The sequence below is a fragment of the Polypterus senegalus genome, chromosome 1 (assembly GCF_016835505.1).
Source record: "Polypterus senegalus isolate Bchr_013 chromosome 1, ASM1683550v1, whole genome shotgun sequence".
NCBI classification, from domain to species: Eukaryota; Metazoa; Chordata; class Cladistia; order Polypteriformes; family Polypteridae; genus Polypterus; species Polypterus senegalus.
The window spans coordinates 233,476,765-233,495,312 of NC_053154.1; the positions used below are offsets into that span (position 1 = coordinate 233,476,765).

Consider the following 18,548-nt stretch of genomic DNA (forward strand, 5'->3'; position numbering starts at 1 on the left):
AATCAATACTACAGGAAAACTGCTGATTGGGGTTTACACGTGCTGATGTGACAGGAAATAGAAATCGTTTGTTTTATAATGTCGGTGAGACAAGCTGTTTAATTAAAAACATTTGATAAGTTTTCTCGGTTCGTGAAAGTTTCTCACATTTTGCACTTCACAAAAGATGACTGTTTAGAAAATGTGCTCGATTTGTAAATACCTGTCATTACAACCCGAAAATGAAACCTACAATTTTAGTAACAGACGAGAAGACACGAGATTTGCAAAGAAAGGAACGCGATAGTTTTCATTAATTGACCATATAAGGAATGTTTATGTTACGGATTCTTGTCAAAGCCAAACAGTACGGCAGCCATCATTCGCGTTTTTGGATAACTGACTAACGTGCAGTGTTTGCTGTTTTGATACAGACAAAGGTACGTCTGACATTTTATCGTTAGTTTATCCTAAGCCATGTAAAAGAGGATATTTTGAAATCCCCTTCAAAGTGTTCATGGTTGTTTTTACACAAGCACGTCTCCTTTGGGTCTAAAACCATTGCAGGAATAATTTAGAAAGGCTCTTATAAAGCATACGTTTGTTACATATATAACTTTCTCCTTTTGTAATAACTTTCAGTGTGCTATCAGAAACCATCTCTCAGGATAGAGTGCACTATCAATGGTTTTTTATAGTAAGCACATTTTCTTAAATGTCAGATTCTTATCTTTGCGTATCTAAATGCTCTTTCTTCTTCAGACGTTTCCTAGACGTACAAACAGACATTACACATAAAACTAAGTGTACTGAATCCCTCTGGTTTAATTGAAACCAGTTAGAAATGTATTTTGTAACGTGACTTAAAGTGTCTATTCTGTGGTGGTATCGAGAAACAGTTCTTATAACGGATGTCATGTCATTTTCTCAGTCCATCTTAGGGCGTGCACCCACATCCAATTAACCTAACCTACTTGTCTTTGGAATGTGGGAGGAAGCACCCGAAGGGAGGACCCGTGACGCCAAACCTGGTGTCCTTACTTTGAGGCAGCCGTGCTAGAACTGCGCCACCGTGCCATCTTGTACCCAGTGTTATGTTATTAGTTTTACCTGTACATTCCTGATGCTGCTTTTTAGGTTATTTGTACTCTGTGTTGTAGTATGTCTTTCTGGTTATTCCATGGGGCAGCATGGTGGCGCAGTGGGTAGGTTCGCTTCCCAGGTCCTCCCTGTGTGGAGTTTGCATGTTCTCCCTGTGTCTGCATGGGTTTCCTTCCACAGTCCAAAGACATGCAGATTAGGTGCATTGGCGATCCTAAATTGTCCCTAGTGTGTGTGTGTGTGTGTGTGCCTTGCCCGGGGTTTGTTTCCTGCCTTTGGCTGGGATTGGCTCCGGCAGACCCTGTAGTTGGGATAAAGCGGGTTGGATAATGGATGGTTAATCCACTTTTGTAAAGTGACATTGGGTTTAAGATAAGGTGCTATATAAATAAAAAGTATAAGTTATTATTCAGGATAATTAAAAAAATGTACAGTGATGAGTTCTTGAAAATACACCCCTGTATTAAACTGGTATTTGTTTACACTTACTAGTATCAACTCGTTTGGAACACTTTCTGGTTCAGGCTCATTATACCACAGTGTGCCTCGGGTATCTTTTCTGCCCACTGCTATCAGGCAATTCAGTGCTTCCTCCCAACAACTCTTTAAATTTATTTTGAACTTTCTGCACAGTATACCTAATTTATCTGCTGATTGATTGATTGATTGGCTGTATCATTTGTTCTGTGAGTCTGTATCCTTTAATATTTTTGCTACTGTATGCATCTAAATTTTCCCTTGTGATTAATAAACTTTATCTGATCTAATGTATAAGCGTAAGTGACTACACATTAGCACATGCTGTAGGGATTTCAAATACTTACAAACCGGATTCCAAAAAAGTTGGGACACTAAACAAATTGTGAATAAAAACTGAATGCAATGATGTGGAGATGGCAAATGTCAATATTTTATTTGTAATAGAACGTAGATGACAGATCAAACGTTTAATCCGAGTAAATGTATCATTTTAAAGGAAAAATATGTTGATTCAAAATTTCACGGTGTCAAGAAATCCCAAAAAAGTTGGGACAAGTAGCAATAAGAGGCTGGAAAAAGTAAATTTGAGCATAACAAAGAGCTGGAAGACCAATAAACACTAATTAGGTCAATTGGCAACATGATTGGGTATAAAAAGAGCTTCTCAGAGTGGCAGTGTCTCTCAGAAGCCAAGATGGGTAGAGGATCACCAATTCCCACAATGTTGCGCAGAAAGATAGTGGAGCAATATTAGAAAGGTGTTACCCAGCGAAAAATTGCAAAGACTTTGCATCTATCATCATCAACTGTGCATAACATCATCCGAAGATTCAGAGAATCTGGAACAATCTCTGTGTGTAAGGGTCAAGGCCGTAAAACCATACTGGATGCCCGTGATCTCCAGGCCCTTAAACGACACTGCACCACAAACAGGAATGCTACTGTAAAGGAAATCACAGAATGGGCTCAGGAATACTTCCAGAAACCATTGTCAGTGAACACAATCCACCGTGCCATCCGCCGTTGCCAGCTGAAATTCTACAGTGCAAAGAAGAAGCCATTTCTAAGCAAGATCAACAAGCTCAGGCTTTTTCACTGGGCCAGGGAACATTTAAAATGGAGTGTGGCAAAATGGAAGACTGTTCTGTGGTCAGACGAGTCACGATTCGAAGTTCTTTTTGGAAATCTGAGATGCCATATCATCTGGACCAAAGAGGACAACGACAACCCAAGTTGTTATCAACGCTCAGTTCAGAAGCCTGCATCTCTGATGGTATGGGGTTGCATGAGTGCGTGTGGCATGGGCAGCTTGCATGTCTGGAAAGGCACCATCAATGCAGAAAAATATATTCAGGTTCTAGAACAACATATGCTCCCATCCAGACGTCATCTCTTTCAGGGATAATGCCAGACCACATTCTGCATCAATCACAACATCATGGCTGCGTAGGAGAAGGATCCGGGTACTGAAATGGCCAGTCTGCAGTCCAGATCTTTCACCTATAGAGAACATTTGGCGCATCATAAAGAGGAAGGTGCGACAAAGAAGGCCCAAGACGATTGAACAGTTAGAGGCCTGTATTAGGCAAGAATGGGAGAGCATTCCTATTTCTAAACTTGAGAAACTGGTCTCCTCGGCCCCCAGACGTCTGTTGAGTGTTGTAAGAAGAAGGGGAGATGCCACACAGTGGTGAAAATGGCCTTGTCCCAACTTTTTTGGGATTTGTTGACACCATGAAATTCTGAATCAAAATATTTTTCCCTTAAAATGATACATTTTCTCAGTTTAAACTTTTGTTCTATTCTGAATAAAATATTAGAAGTTGGCACCTCCACATCATTGCATTCAGTTTTTATTCACGATTTGTATAGTGTCCCAACTTTTTTGGAATCCAGTTTGTATGTTTTGGATGTCTCCAGTGTAATTTGGAGGGTATTAGGCATCACTGAGTGAGATCTTAACAGGTGTGTCAAAAATACATAATTTGTGATAAACAGCTTGAAAGCTATTTTACAAAATACCTTAAAAAAGAGTGACACTTGTAATTACATGACAGTATAATTTTTACAGGAGCAAATCTATTAATAAGTTAAATATTAATTTGAAACATAAATTACTTAGAAGTAATTTTGAACTGAAGACAGGTTTCTTGACCAGTGATCCAGAGGCAGATCTTCAATTCAAAAGCACAGTATTACAGGAATGCATCTTTCTTGTTTATCTTGTATGCTGAGTTTCCCAGAAGTACAGTATTAATAATATCTTAGTAGAAAATGCATGTATTTTGCACATTTTGAGCATACAAACAAATAACAGACATGTGCAACATGAGTTACATGAGGATTTTTTTTCTTTCTCCTGTGGACGTTTTTCACATGAGTTTCCATTGCCCAGCATTGGTTGCTATTGGGTCTCATTCAATCAGAACCTTTTTCATGTACTTTCTTCACATTAACATGAGATTAAAATTAATTCTTCTTGCTCACCACTACAAACTACTTGGTGTAAGTAACTTATTAAAGCATATAATTTTTGGGTGGAGTATTCCTTTAAGTTAGCACTTTCAAAAAACTCCAAACGGAATTTGTTTCAAGTTCCCTGGATATAATGTTATTAAAATTAACAGTTTATTCACTTGGAAATTGGAGATAGTTTGTGAAAATGGATTTAGTGTAATAAACACTATTAAAAACAAACCATAATAGTTTATATTATTTGGAAATACAAAACTGTTTTAGAAGTTATTAGCTTTAGGTTAGAGTTACAAATTTGGACAGAGCTTATAGAGAATAGGCAAATGTACACGAACACTGGGAAAAACTGTAAGTTAGTAGAACTTAATTACTTTTGATTTGAGAATTTATTACATTTTGTAGTTAAATTAGTATCTCTATTTTTTATTTTTACTTTTGTAAATAGCCAGTAGCCATAACATGACCTAACTTTATAATTTCAAGTTAAGATCTTTATTACATGCATAGCTACTAATATGCCCTCATGCATAGTGTAATAAAAATCTGGGGACAGTTCCACTTTAAATAGTCACCACTGAATGTCTTTTATTTTTATGTTTTAAATAAGCAGATTAGCTAAACAGACTATGCATAGTAATAGCAAGATGTTTTAGATAATTGTTAACCTCTGCTTTTGAAGTGGCACATTTGTTGTGTGTGCATCTTCCCACCTGACACTACTTTGGTACTTTCCTGATAGCCTGCTTTTTTACAGGAGGTGGCAGCCCCGTGTGTCATGTCGGACATGATTGGGAGCAGGTTTCTGTTTTTGGCACGTAGATTGGCTTTCATGGAAAGTGATGTGAAATTAATGTAAACAGGGACATTTCTTCCTTTCAATGTCAAGCTCAGTGAGTCTTAGAAAATCTTTCCCTGAGGAGTCCCCAAATAGGGAATAGTCTTTAGCATATATTTGCTATTTACATCAGCAGATATTTAAAACCTGATTCCAGACTCAGATTTGCTTAGCGTGTAGTGAATGACACATAAATATTTCATCAGGAATAATTGTTCATCAACATGTGTGATCTGAACCTTGTTGGGGAAACATTTTGTATTGTTCTCTTATGGTTTAATTTGTCCATCTTCTCCTTTATCATTTCCATGTGGAAATTGGTGATTGCTTTGTACTTTTTAAAGTTGTGTGCAAAACATTATTATACCCTTTCAGATGAGTTTTACATATTTTTTACCTTACTGAAATAACTAGAGCGCTAACAGTTTTTCTTACATTTGTTTATGATTTTCTTCTTCACACGTAGTGTAACAAAGTGAATGGATATAGGCATGATAATTGTCTAACTGTTTGAAAAAAGAAATAGCAAATCAAGCTGAGGACCAACATTTAATAACATCAATAACAGCGGCAGGAGAAGATTTTTCGAGCCAAAAAGACTTTAATGCATATGTGATCAAGTATGACCTGGCTAAAAGAAGCAGTGATAAACCAATGGGTAGCAGAGTAAGGATGAAAGATGAAATGATTAAAAAGGTAAAAATACAGTGGTTAATGGTGTGGTAAATGGCACTTCTTGTATTCATGTGCTTCTTTAGTTAGGACTGGTTGAGGGGAACATTAATAATTGAATGATCTATCTGAAGGTGTCACTTATGATATTCTTACTGCTACAATGCAAACTCATACCTGATCATTTTAGAGAAATGTGACTGGCAAAAAACATATGGAATCAGAACTTCTGAGTTTGGATTTAGACCACTTTTGTATGTGGTACCAAACCCAGTGCAGACATACAATATTTGACTTGAATGTGATCTGAATTTCAAAACTTGAGTTTTTGTGACCCATTTCATATGCCTGCATTGAAACTCAAGTTGAAGGACAGTAATGGCACAGAGTACAAATGGAAGGGAAATGAGTTTCCAGATGTATTTAGTATTTGGGAAGACTGTAGCCAGCACATTTCCTGTGCATTTTAAACCGTGTATCACCATTATGCTTTGGTGTTCATGGTGGTCTGCTGGGCTGCATCTGTATGAAAAATGTGTTTTTATTAATGCTGCAGTAATGAGGTTAATTCCAATTAGATGTTTGTTCACACTCATATTGGATTTGGAATACATAAAAAGTTAATTGCAAAATTAAAAAAAAAACCAGTTATGTGAAATATTAGAATTGAGATACATTAACCTGCTGTGTTAAACTGGTTTTATAGATTTCTTTTTGCACATCACTTACTGGATCTGTTCTGCCCATGTCTATTTATGTTTTAGAATGTTTAGCTTGTTTCACCATTAGTAAACTCAAGAAGTTTTTGCTTCTTAAACAGAATCTTTTTCAATGCATTTGGGGACAGACTTTCTAAACCAATTTCATTGTTTGGATTATGACTACAAAAGGGAATAAATGCTCTCCACACCCCCAGACATAACTACACAACACTGTCGTAGGTTCAGATACAAGGTGTTTATTCAACACAATACCTTCATAGGGTTTCAACTGACTCCTTTTCAGGCTGCACAACAAAGTAATATGTTTTCCTTCTCCTTTCACACCTCCACACATAGTCTCATCCACCTCCTCCTTACTATAATTACTCATGCAGGAGAAATGGCTTCTTTCCAATGGTGACATAAAAGAACTTCAACAGGGCTGTCCCATGGAACTACTATTCCCTGCCTGCCCTGTGGGTATCCATATAAGAGTTCCACCAGTGATATGTTGCCATGATGTGTGCCAGCGGACCACATAACCCTCGACAGCAGACACTTTCTGTCCCTCTGACTAGAGCTCCCTTAGGTGAAGGGTACAAGCCTTCATAATGGATGGAATGCCAGTCCATCCTCATCCTATCCTCATGGCCTCCCATTCTGGCAGAGAACCATCCACCATCTGGGTTGGAATGCCACTCTATCCCGCATGGCACATACAGGATCTAAAGTTGTGCTAAAAAGAGATTTATAAATAAGTCTCACCACCCTAAAAGCATCGTTCTTTTCTTAATTCCACTCCAGTTCTCTTAAAACCTAAGAACCCTGAGTTAGTGCCTTGCTGTGTGTATTTCTTATTAAAGACAATGGAAATTAGCTGATATATACAGTATCTATTTTTCCTTCTGTTATTATATAGTACCTTCAAAATCACAAATTTAACATGTATGTCAGCAATGATTATGTTGGCTGTCTCAGCCAGCATGCAGTTTCACATTAAGTCTGCATCTTAGGTGGCTGCTTACTTGCAAACAGTACTTAATACAAAGGTTTAACACTAGAATCCCTGAAGCCTATGAAAGTACTCGTAATCTCAGCACACCTTAAATTCCTTCGCATCTCTCCATCAGCATCTTTTGTTTTGTAAATGTGTTGATCAGCACAAGCAGCAAGCAGCCTGCTATCCCATCCCTCCCCAAGCGCCACAGTCACCTTGGGCAAAAAGTTGTTTATCTCGGTGTGAGGTGCCTGGAGTTGTGTAGGGTAAATAATATATTGTTATTTGGAACACATGCATTTCATGTGTGTTACGTGTCTACAACGATCTGTGTAAATGTAGGATGAAATGCGAGGCAGGAATTGTTGAACACATAACTAAAAATGAAGTGTTTTTCATATTTTAGTAATAATTGATAAAATGTAGACATGAAGTATATAATGTGTGAAGACTGAAGTCCAAATATCAAATAAACCCTTTTAGAAAAGGTACAAGTATAACAAAACAAGTGCGTTTTTATTGAAGAATATAACCGAAGAAATATATGAGTGTATCAGTTACTCAGTCATAAGTGACTCTGACAGAAGGTTTATCTTCATATCACACCAGAGTTCAGAGTATAGCCAAATATTTCCTTAACCCAAGAAATATACATGTATGGATTAAAAAAGGAGCAAGAAGTCTTCTTCCATTTTAAACTTTTTGTATAATATGCTGTATATTGAGAGTCTATTAAATTATGTTAAAATTTCAAGAGATATTACATATTATGTATAACAGTAAAAATGAGATTCATTTGAGATGAATGAAAACATTAAACAATGAACAGCATGTGAATTTTTTAGAATAAATTTTAACTTAGGTGTTTGTGTCCATCTTTTTTCTGCTTATATAATTATAGGGGAGCTTCTTTAGAAGTTTTTCACCATTCATTTTTGGTCTATTATTTGTTTCATCAATTAAAATAAAGAGAAGTAATAATCAAAGAAACTGCTTCTTTATACTGTATTTAAGTATTTTTTGCCAAAACAATTGGCATATTGCTAATGTAGTATGCTATACATTAAGTCAGGTTAAGAGCAATTCAAAAAATATGCCAGCGACAAATGTGTAGTGCAATATTAACAAAAACACTGTTAGGTTTCTTATGCTACTGTCAAAATAAACAGTAAAGATAAAAAAACAATTTTAAGAACAAATATTATAACTTCCACCATGTCTTACATCTGTTTCTGGACCTTTTGGGAATTTAATACAAGGTCACACTCATTATAATAAATTGTTTATTTGATGTGCAAGCAAACCTTCTCTCAATTATTATGTCGATTAGCCACAGATTATTTTAACAATGGGGTCCTTTTTAATGGCTTTCATTTCGGTTTTGTGAGTTCTTTTTTGTTTCTTATTAATTTACTCTGGATATTGAAAAGATTCATACAAGCTCAGTTATTCACGGACACTGAACTAGAAAAAATATTGTAGGGAAGAAAATGTATTTATTATTAGTTTTTAATATGAAAAAGAACAGAAGTGCGACAACATCTGTTAGAATAGTATACAGCAGTCCAAAAGACTGATTAGCGGTACTTCATTGATGTACGGCTGAGTTGATTATTAGTTTGTGTTTATGTGTTTTTCTTAGTATTATTTGTTGTTCCCGTTAGAAGATGATATAAGATATCACATACCATTGCTACTCATTTTTTATAGATATTTTAACAAGCCTGGAGAATATACAGTACATATATGATGGTTTCTACTATAAAACATATAGTATTAAAACAATTTATCACTTGCCTGTCAGTGTTAATCCTTTAAAACCATTGAACCTACAGGTTATAGCAGTATAATAAACAAACACTAGGGTTTGCTCAAACAGTTTGAAATATTTGTAATTATCAATTTACAGATAGGGTATAATAAATATCACTTTCCAAGACCTATATACATAAAGAATTCTGTAAAACTGAAAAGCAGTGTTCAGGACATAGTTTTTTTTTTTTTTTCAATCGTCATTTTAGAAGTAATCCTTTCAGTTGACTTAATATAGTGGCAAGAGATCATAAAAAGCATGCCAAATCAACATATATAGATAAAGAGTAAAACATTATAAGCAATATAAACATGTAGAGTATCAGTCTTTATTGCTTATCTGATAGCTAGGCTTTGTCTAACACTTAGTCCAGCCAGTGCTTAGTAGTACTGTAGTCATAGTTCTGTTTTAATTTCGTGACTTTGTAGTCTCTTCCATTTTACCATTGCTATTTGCAAATTAAGGCAAAGTTTCTCTGAATTGCACTTCAACTTTTACTGTTATAATTGATCTTATTTCACTATTAACCTTAAAAGATTTTAGTTATTTTAGTAATTCCTTTCAGAACAAGGAAGCTGCATGATATGGATTAGGTTTACACATGATCTTTTCTGCTCAATATGCTCAATAGAAGAGTTTCAGTTCCCTTAGTTTGTCAGAATAAGACATTCCCTTTAGTCCAGAAATGGATTGAATTCCACAACTGAAATTAATGAGTTTTCATATTTTTTCTTTTCTTTAAATACATTGGCAAATCTGGTATTGTGTAGTAACATTTTCTTCTTGCCTGGTCTTTAGTCCTGAGCTTAGTGTATTACTTAATGCTTTTACTTATTACTATTGTGTTAAATTTACTTGTGCATCAAACCATCAGCTTTATAATTTTCAACCTTTATTTTGTTTTCTATAAAGACTAACATTCACCTGATTGTATATTTTTTCATTTAAACCAGTTTCTTTAAATATCAGGCTTTATCCCAGGCTTTGAAAGGCAAGTTTTAACACCAGGTGTAGTCCACTGGGTGTTCAGCTGAAGTTGGACATTATTTCTGTAGGTAAAACACACATGAGCTTAAGAGACAAAACATCTTTGTAACATTAATATGTGGCACTGCACATACTTTCAGTTGATCGGAGTTGTGGGTAATTACTTTTTTGCACAGTAATTCTTGAAGTCTGTGGAAAAATATCCCCTTGTTTGTTGTTTGAAAGACATGGAATTAGCATATCACAACAATAAATGTCAAAACCTTAAAAGAATCTAGAATGTATTAAATAGGCAAATGCTTTTTCACACAATTAACATTAAACTGATAAGTTGTTAAACAGCAAATTAATTGTAGAACTTGTTTAAGAAATTGCATATATACATATATAAAACATAATTTTGTTATTGCAGTACACTTACGGAAGGGATTAAATTAAGATAATACATGATTTTTCTGATTAAATTATTGATATAAAATCTTAACCAATTATTCCTCTATCCAAAAAAAGAATCTCCAAGCAATTTTAAGGATGGTCTCAAAGGTTTGTTGTTAATTCCATACTGAGAAATGACCTGATGGTCCTCTCTTAATGCAGTTATCAATACTTTTTATCCTTGAAATCAATATAAGAAACAAAATTACTTAGTATATACGCAAGTTTCATCCTGTTATATTATTTTTTTGACCATGTTAGGACTGGTTTATTTGGCAAGAGATTATTTGAAAACATAAAGTTTAAAAGCAGTGCATCAACTTTCTGCGGTGGGCTGGCACCCTGCCCGGGTTTGTTTCCTGCCTTGCGCCCTGTGTTGGCTGGGATTGGATCCAGCAGACCCCTGTGACCCTGTAGTTAGGATATAGCAGGTTGGATAATGGATGGATGGATGTATCAACTTTGCTGAATCTATAGTATCATGAATAGTTCTCTTTGCCTAGCTACAACTCTTGGAAAAACAATATAGTTCTTTACTAATTGTAGACTGTGAAAATAAGTGACTTAAAATATATGCTATAGTGTTTTACTAAGTAGTCATATTCATAGTAATCATGCTGAAAATACATGTATTGTGGGTGTAATTTCAGCCAATGATCAATAATAACTATTTGGCTATGAGGATGGCATAATAGCAGGTAGTCTAACAGCACTAATGAAGCAGAAGTGGTGCACATCATCGCAATCATATAACAAAAAATTATAATGGTCATAGGTGGGCTCTTCAGTCAGAATTAAAAGTGAATTTGAACAAGAGGCTGCCATAGTAAGCAATAAAGTATTGACAGGAGAGGCGAGTTTGAAAAAGTGATAAGCAATGGAAAGATAGGGGGCAATTACATCAAATGAACAGAAGTGGACTAAAAAGGAATTACACTGAAGTAGTAACCTAAACAGTAACATAAATACATACACTATACTGTATATACATGTAATAATAATAGAGAGAGTAAAAAACTATTGCGACAATGTCAAAGTTTTGATTTACTGTACAACAGATTCATGTTTGGGCATTCCTGAACTAGATTTGACCACTTTTAGATTGATGCCTGTTCAATTACAGCATGTAAGCTAGTGAATATGACAAGCAAAAAGTGTCATACATATTAGGTGTATAAATGCTAGAAGCCTATAGAATCCAGTATACACACATATACTGTACTTTATGGATAAGGGAAAATATGATATTTTTTATCCTCTTCCTAATTGTTGTCTTTTAATCTGAAATCCAAATTGTTAGTAAGTAAAGCAAAAACAGCAATTTTGATGTAATTGTCCTAATAAACAGTATATGCAGAACTACTGTATCTATACTAATAAAAGGCAAAGCCCTCACTCACTCACTCACTCACTCACTCACTCACTCACTCACTCACTCACTCATCACTAATTCTCCAACTTCCCATGTAGGCAGAAGGCTGAAATTTGGCAGGCTTATTCCTTACAGATTACTTACAAAAGTTAAGTTGAAATTCTACACGTAACGGTCATAACGGTCGATAACGGTCGGCAACGTCTGCCGTGTTGAACTTTCTTATTTATAGCCCCATCTTCACAAAATTTGGTAGGCGGCTTCCCTGCGCTAACCGAAACCGATGTATGTACTTATTTCGATGGTATGACACCACTGCCTTCCGCCATATTGAACTTTCCAACGTCACTAATTCTCCAACTTCCCGTGTAGGTAAACGGCTGACCCCATCTTCACGAAATTTGGTAGGTGGCTTCCCTGCGTTAACCAAAACTGATGTATCTATACTAATAAAAGGCAAAGCCCTCACTCACTCACTCACTCATCACTAATTCTCCAACTTCCCGTGTAGGTAGAAGGCTGAAATTTGGCAGGCTTATTCCTTACAGCTTACTTACTAAAGTTAAGCAGGTTTCATTTCGAAATTCTACACGTAACAGTCATAACGGTCGATAACGGTCAACAACGTCCGCCATGTTGAACTTTCTTATTTAATGCCCTATCTTTACGAAATTTGGTAGGCGGCTTCCCTGTGCTAACCGAAACCAATATACGTACTTATTTTGGTGGTATGACGCCACTGTCAGCCACCATATTGAACTTTCCAACGTCATTAATTCTCCAACTTCACATGTAGGTAGAAGGCTGAAATTTGGCAGGCTCATTCCTTACAGCTTACTTACAAAAGTTAAGCAGGTTTCATTTCGAAATTCTACGCGTAACGGTCATAACGGTCGACAACGTTTGCCATGTTGAACTTTCTTATTTATGGCCCCATCTTCATGAAATTTGGTAGGTGGCTTCCCTGCGCTAACCAAAACCGATGTACATACTTATTTCAGTGGTATGATGCCACTGTTGGCCGACATATTAAAGTTTCCAATGTCACTAATTCTCCAACTTCCGGTGTAGGTAGAAGGCTGAAATTTGGCGGGCTCATTCCTTATAGCTTACTTACAAAAGTTAAGCGGGTTTGATTTCGGAATTCTACGCATAACGGTCATAACAATCGACAACGTCCGCCATGTTAAACTTTCTTATTTATGGCCCCATCTTCACGAAATTTGGTAGGCGGCTTCCCTCCGCTAAGCGAAACCGATATACGTACTTATTTCAGTGGTATGATGCCACTATCGGCCGCCATATTGAACTTTTCAACGGTCTTTGTTACTTATGGGCCCATCTTCAAGAAATTTGGTACGCGGGTTCCCAACGCTAACTGATTCCTACTTACGCATATATATACGTCCATAGCCTGCAGCTCGGTCACGTGAGGCGGCGTTGGGTCCCCATCCCAACGCCTCCCATGTTGTTGGCTGCCTGCCTATATAAGGCCGTCCATCGCTCCAGTCTCTACATTCCCTTCCTTGCTTCGCCATGGGATTCACGTCTCCCTGCTGATAACTATAGCCTTTTTATTTAATCCATGGCTTCTCCGCTGTTTTATTGTTCGTTTATTACGATTATAGTTATTGTGTAGGTATTTTTGACTTGCTTTACATTGTTCAGCTACCCATTTCCTTTATCATTCCAACCGTACCCCCATTAACATGTCCATCGAGGTGATCACCATCGATCAAAGAACTGTCAGTTCTTTGAGTGGTTTCCATGCCCGGAGATAGCACCTACCTTTTCCATTCTCTTTGTTACGTATTGCATGGCCATATCAGGCTCACTCTTGATATCCGGAGGAACATTGTGTCTTATGTATTGAATGACTGGGACAGGTTCAAGGTGTGGACTGATGACGGTACAGGAGATAATTATACTACACAGGAGCACTATAAGAGAGAAATGCTTAAGCCCTTCACCTATGGTTCTGCATGTGAGTTGATGGCTGCCGCTGAATTGTTCGGTTGTCACTTTCAAGTGTACCGAAATGGCCAAATATTTTACACCTTTCGACAACCGCCAATGCCTCTTAAACATCTTAGATTGACAGGTGACAATTTCAGTAGTGGACCCTTTGATGTTTATGAATGTTTAAACTCTCAAACGCTGGATGTGAAGTTATCGATGAAACCGGTTGTATACTTACAACGCTTGACAGATGCCGAATGTCTCTTCAACACAAGTCCTACAAATACTGCCGTAATTGAAACAAACCATGAAACTCAAACCGATTATGACAGCAGCAATCCAAGCTGTGAGATTTGAAACAAGAGTACTTTTCACATGGCCAACTGTACGTTGCATGCTCAAGAGTAAGCTCAGCGCACAGCTTGGTCATATTACAATCGGAGGGCCGAACTCACAATGTGGTATACAAAGAGATCCTTAACAAATAATTATTGGTATATTTTCTCTCAGTTTAAAAAGGTTTAATTTTCTTCTTAATAAAAATTCAAAGGCAGTACTTCGCCGCTGCGAAGCGTGGGTATTTTGCTAGTACTGACCCCTACTCTCTTTTCTGTTTCTTTTTCCGGTTTCTTTGTGGTGGTGGCCTGCGCCACCTCCACCTACTCAAAGCTTCATGATGCTCCAACAATGATGGACGGATTAAAAGGAAGAAGTCTACGTGACCATCATCATCATCAAGCCCTTCCGTGAGAACCCTAAATCCAAAGAGGACTGTTTCATTTATGTTAGGTAGAATGCCCAGAGGGACTGGGCGGTATCATGGTCTGGAATCCCTACAGATTTTATTTTTTCTCCAGCCGTCTGGAGTTTTTGTTTTTCTGTCCCCTGGCCATTGAACCTTACTCTTACTCGATGTTAATGTTGATTTATTTTTTATAATTATGTCTTTCATTTTTCTATTCTTTAATATGTAAAGCACTTTGAGCTACTGTTTGTATGAAAATGTGCTATATAAATAAATGTTGTTGTTGTTGTTGTTGTAGTGTAAAAATAAAAAAAAATATGGCGAACCCCATTATTTGTCAAGGATTGTGCATATTGTGGAGGTCTAATGTAAGAATTTGTTTTTTCATTCAAAAACATATTGTAACACATACAACCTAACTGATTTTTTTTACTGCAGAAAATTTTTACTGCAGAAAATATTTAAGGACGATTTGGATTACTGAGTGTCTAAAATACCTTAAACAGAATATCAAGATATCATAAAAAGCCTTTCAGTTCATAAAGAAGACTTAATTCCAAATAAAGATAAAATGGACCATGTATTCAAGATAACTTGGTTTTGCTTTTTTATAGTCAAGCTGCACTCAAGGGACCAATTTATTTGGCATTCTTAATTTAAGATTTAGAATGTGTACAGTAATCCCTCACTATATCGTGCTTCGTCTTTCGCGGCTTCACTCTATCTCGGATTTTATATGTAAGCATAACTAAATATATAACGTGGATTTTTCGCTGCTTCGCGGGTTCTGCGGACAATGGGTCTTTTTACTTCCTGTACATGCTTCCTCAGTTGGTTTGCCCAGTTGATTTCATACAAGGGACGCTATTGGCGGATGACTGAAAAGCTAACCAATCAGAGCATGCAGTTAAGTTCCTGTGTGCTGAATGTGGTGTTAACCAGGAAGTCTTGTCTCGCTCATTCAGCATCAACATGCTTCGCTGTGTAAAGAGTTAACTTTTGTGCTCTTTTGTGTTTATCTTTGTGCATAGTGAAGCCCTTCATTATGGCTCCAAAACAATCTGCTCCTGCTACTGCTTCAGGGGCCGTGCCCAAGCGCCAACGGAAGATGTTAACGATTGCCGAAAAGGTAAACGTTTTGGATTTGTTGAAGGAAGGGAAAAGCTACACCGCTGTAGGATGCCATTACAGCATCAAGGAGGCTACGATTCTTTTTATTTAAAACGTAGGAAAGGAATATAAGATCTACGGCCTCAGTGTCCTTTTAACCGCAGTGCAAAACGAGTTGTAAGTGGATGTAATAAGGCAGTAGTGTGGTTGGAATCTGCTTTAGGGATTTGGATTGCCAATGAACATGATTGCCGGATGAACAACAACAGTGGTGCTACACAGTCGCCTGAAGTGTCTCCTTTAGAAGGGCTGTAGCGCTCTCCTTAGTTGTGCAGTAAAATTAAAGTCATCGTTATCGGACAAGTCATTGTTTCATTGTTGGTAAGTAACCATAATTAATTTTCTACTTACAGTACTTAGTACATGTACGTACGTTTAGTGTTACTGTACACATTTACTGTATACAATTTTTCTTGCATTGTATGTATTTATTGCTGGTGGCCTGCCTATCGTAATGGCTGTAACATATGTGATATCAGAGACACTCGATATCTTTAAAATAATATTTAGGTTTTACTGTATACTAGCAAAATACCCGCGCTTCGCAGCGGAGAAGTAGTGTGTTGAAGAAGCAATGAAAAAGAAAAGGAAACATTTTGAAAATAACGTAACATGATTGTCAATGTAATTGTTTTGTCACTGTTGTGAGTGATGAGTGTTGCTGTCATATATATATATATATATATATAAATATATATATATATATATTTACACACACACACACACTTAAACTTATATATATACATATCTATACATATACACATATATACACATACACATATATACATACATATATATATATCTACATATATACACATACATATACATACACACATACATACATACACACACATATATACACACACATATATATATATATACATACACACACACATATATAAACATATATATACATATACATACATATCTACATATATACACACACAGCTATTTCAGATCAGTGCAATACGCTGCTTGTTAAAACGGATAACTCCGCTCTTACGCAAGTCTGCGTGGATATTATGAACTATCATATTTGTTCAAGTTCTATTTAAATTTTAAATAGAAGGAATTTTTATTTAGTCGACAGAAATATCTTTGGTAGGAATGGTAAAACAGACAGGAATATTATTCGTGAATAAATCAACTCAAACCTTAAATAACTTAAAAGAACAAACATTCAAATTTCTTTACTCTTATGTAAATTTATATAAAAAATAAACTTAGATTTTAAATATCCCAAAAGATTTTGCTCTCCATAAAAATATATCCTTTCAAAATTATACAAATTCAAATATGAACATGCTGCATAACAAAACCTGGAAATATAAATAAAATGTGTTCCTTTCAGCAATAACAAATCAAATCATTAAGTTGTCTTTGCTCATATGTCATTTTAGAGCTGGACGCCTGGCATCTATTTTTGGCAACAGGTTCGTTTATGTTTGGTGTGAGGTTCTGTGTTGTGGAGATTCTCAGGATGGATTGCAGGTGCTCATCAGTGAGGCGACTCCTGTGTGCTGTTTTGTTAGTCTTTATCACTGAGAAGAGCTTCTCACACAGATATGTGCTACCAAACATGCACAAGGTTCGAGCTGCATGTAGACGGACTTTTTTTGTTCTTCAAAGTCACCAAAGCGCCATGCAAACTCAGTGCGCTCAGTTTATCAGCAAAGTGCGTATTTGGGAACACCGTAGTGACGACTTGGTTTAACATTACTTGGCAACAGGGAAAGTTGCACTGGTGCATTTGTGTCTCCCATAAAAGCAACTTCACTTGAAATCACTTTGTGATTGTGCACGGGTAAAAACGTCCGCTGGTGTCAGATTCTTATTTAATTCTTCTGCTTTCTGTATCTTCTGCATTGCATTCAGGTCTTTCAGCCTCACTGATGAGCACCTGCAATCCATCCTGAGAATCTCCACAACACAGAACTCCCTGATGTTTTGTCTCATAGTGCCGTCTTAGATTAAATTCTGTAATTACAGCCACATTAGCTCCACAAATGAGACACACGGGTTCAGTAAACATATACTCAGCCTCCCATCGGTTTTTAAAGGCTCTATTTTCAGAATCAACTTTTCTCTTCAGCATCGTGTGAGCTAGCCGCAATAACTTGCAGCATCATAAGCTAGACTTGATTAATGCGGTAAGTGTTGGCAAGGCAGCTGAAGCGCTGCATTATGGGATCTGTAGTTTATTGTGTTACCAGCGCTTCATATACCGGGCCATTAATAACAATAATACAGTATATAAAATGATCTCGGGCTGGATATAATTACACGCCGGGCGGATGTGGCCCTGCCCTTGAGTTTGACACATATGGACTAAATAGAACTTGAAAAGATATATTTTTCAAATGTGATCGCAATTCAGATAGAGTTGACGCAAGCACTACAGCCTGCATGCCTCAATAAGTCATCCTCCCTCGCTCTTACTTTTTACCGTTCATCTAATGAATACACTGAGTATGGCTTTACCAAAACAATCATTGATGGCGAATAAAGTATCCATTATTCGAGTATGTAGATCGGGATATATATATATACATATATATATACCCGCGTATTGCAGCGGAGAAGTAGTGTGTTAAAAAAGCTAGAAAAAGAAAAGGGAACATTTTAAAAATAACGTAACATGACTGTCAATATACAGTATTTGTTTTGTGAGTGTTACTGAGTGTTGCTGTCATCAATGATTTGATTATCATTATTTCTTTCAATCAGGTTTGTATTTGTAGGATGTGTTGTGTTCAAGTTACATTCCGTGTTTGTCAATCGTTGTAAAGATGACAGGTTTCATTCATCGATTCGTTTCTTACTGCAT

General features: G+C 36.5%; 1 protein-coding gene across 2 annotated transcripts in view; it reads left to right on the forward strand.

Annotated features, from left to right (window-relative positions):
- Window positions 1-274: 274 nt before the first annotated feature.
- mgmt (O-6-methylguanine-DNA methyltransferase) overlaps window positions 275-18,548 on the forward strand; it is a 440,783-nt gene continuing 422,509 nt past the window's right edge. The window contains exon 1 of one of the 2 annotated variants that reach the window (XM_039770185.1): window positions 275-419. The gene's annotated coding sequence lies outside the window, so the exon portion shown is untranslated. The remainder of the gene's footprint in view (window positions 420-18,548) is intronic. The other variant, XM_039770177.1, reaches the window with a different exon arrangement.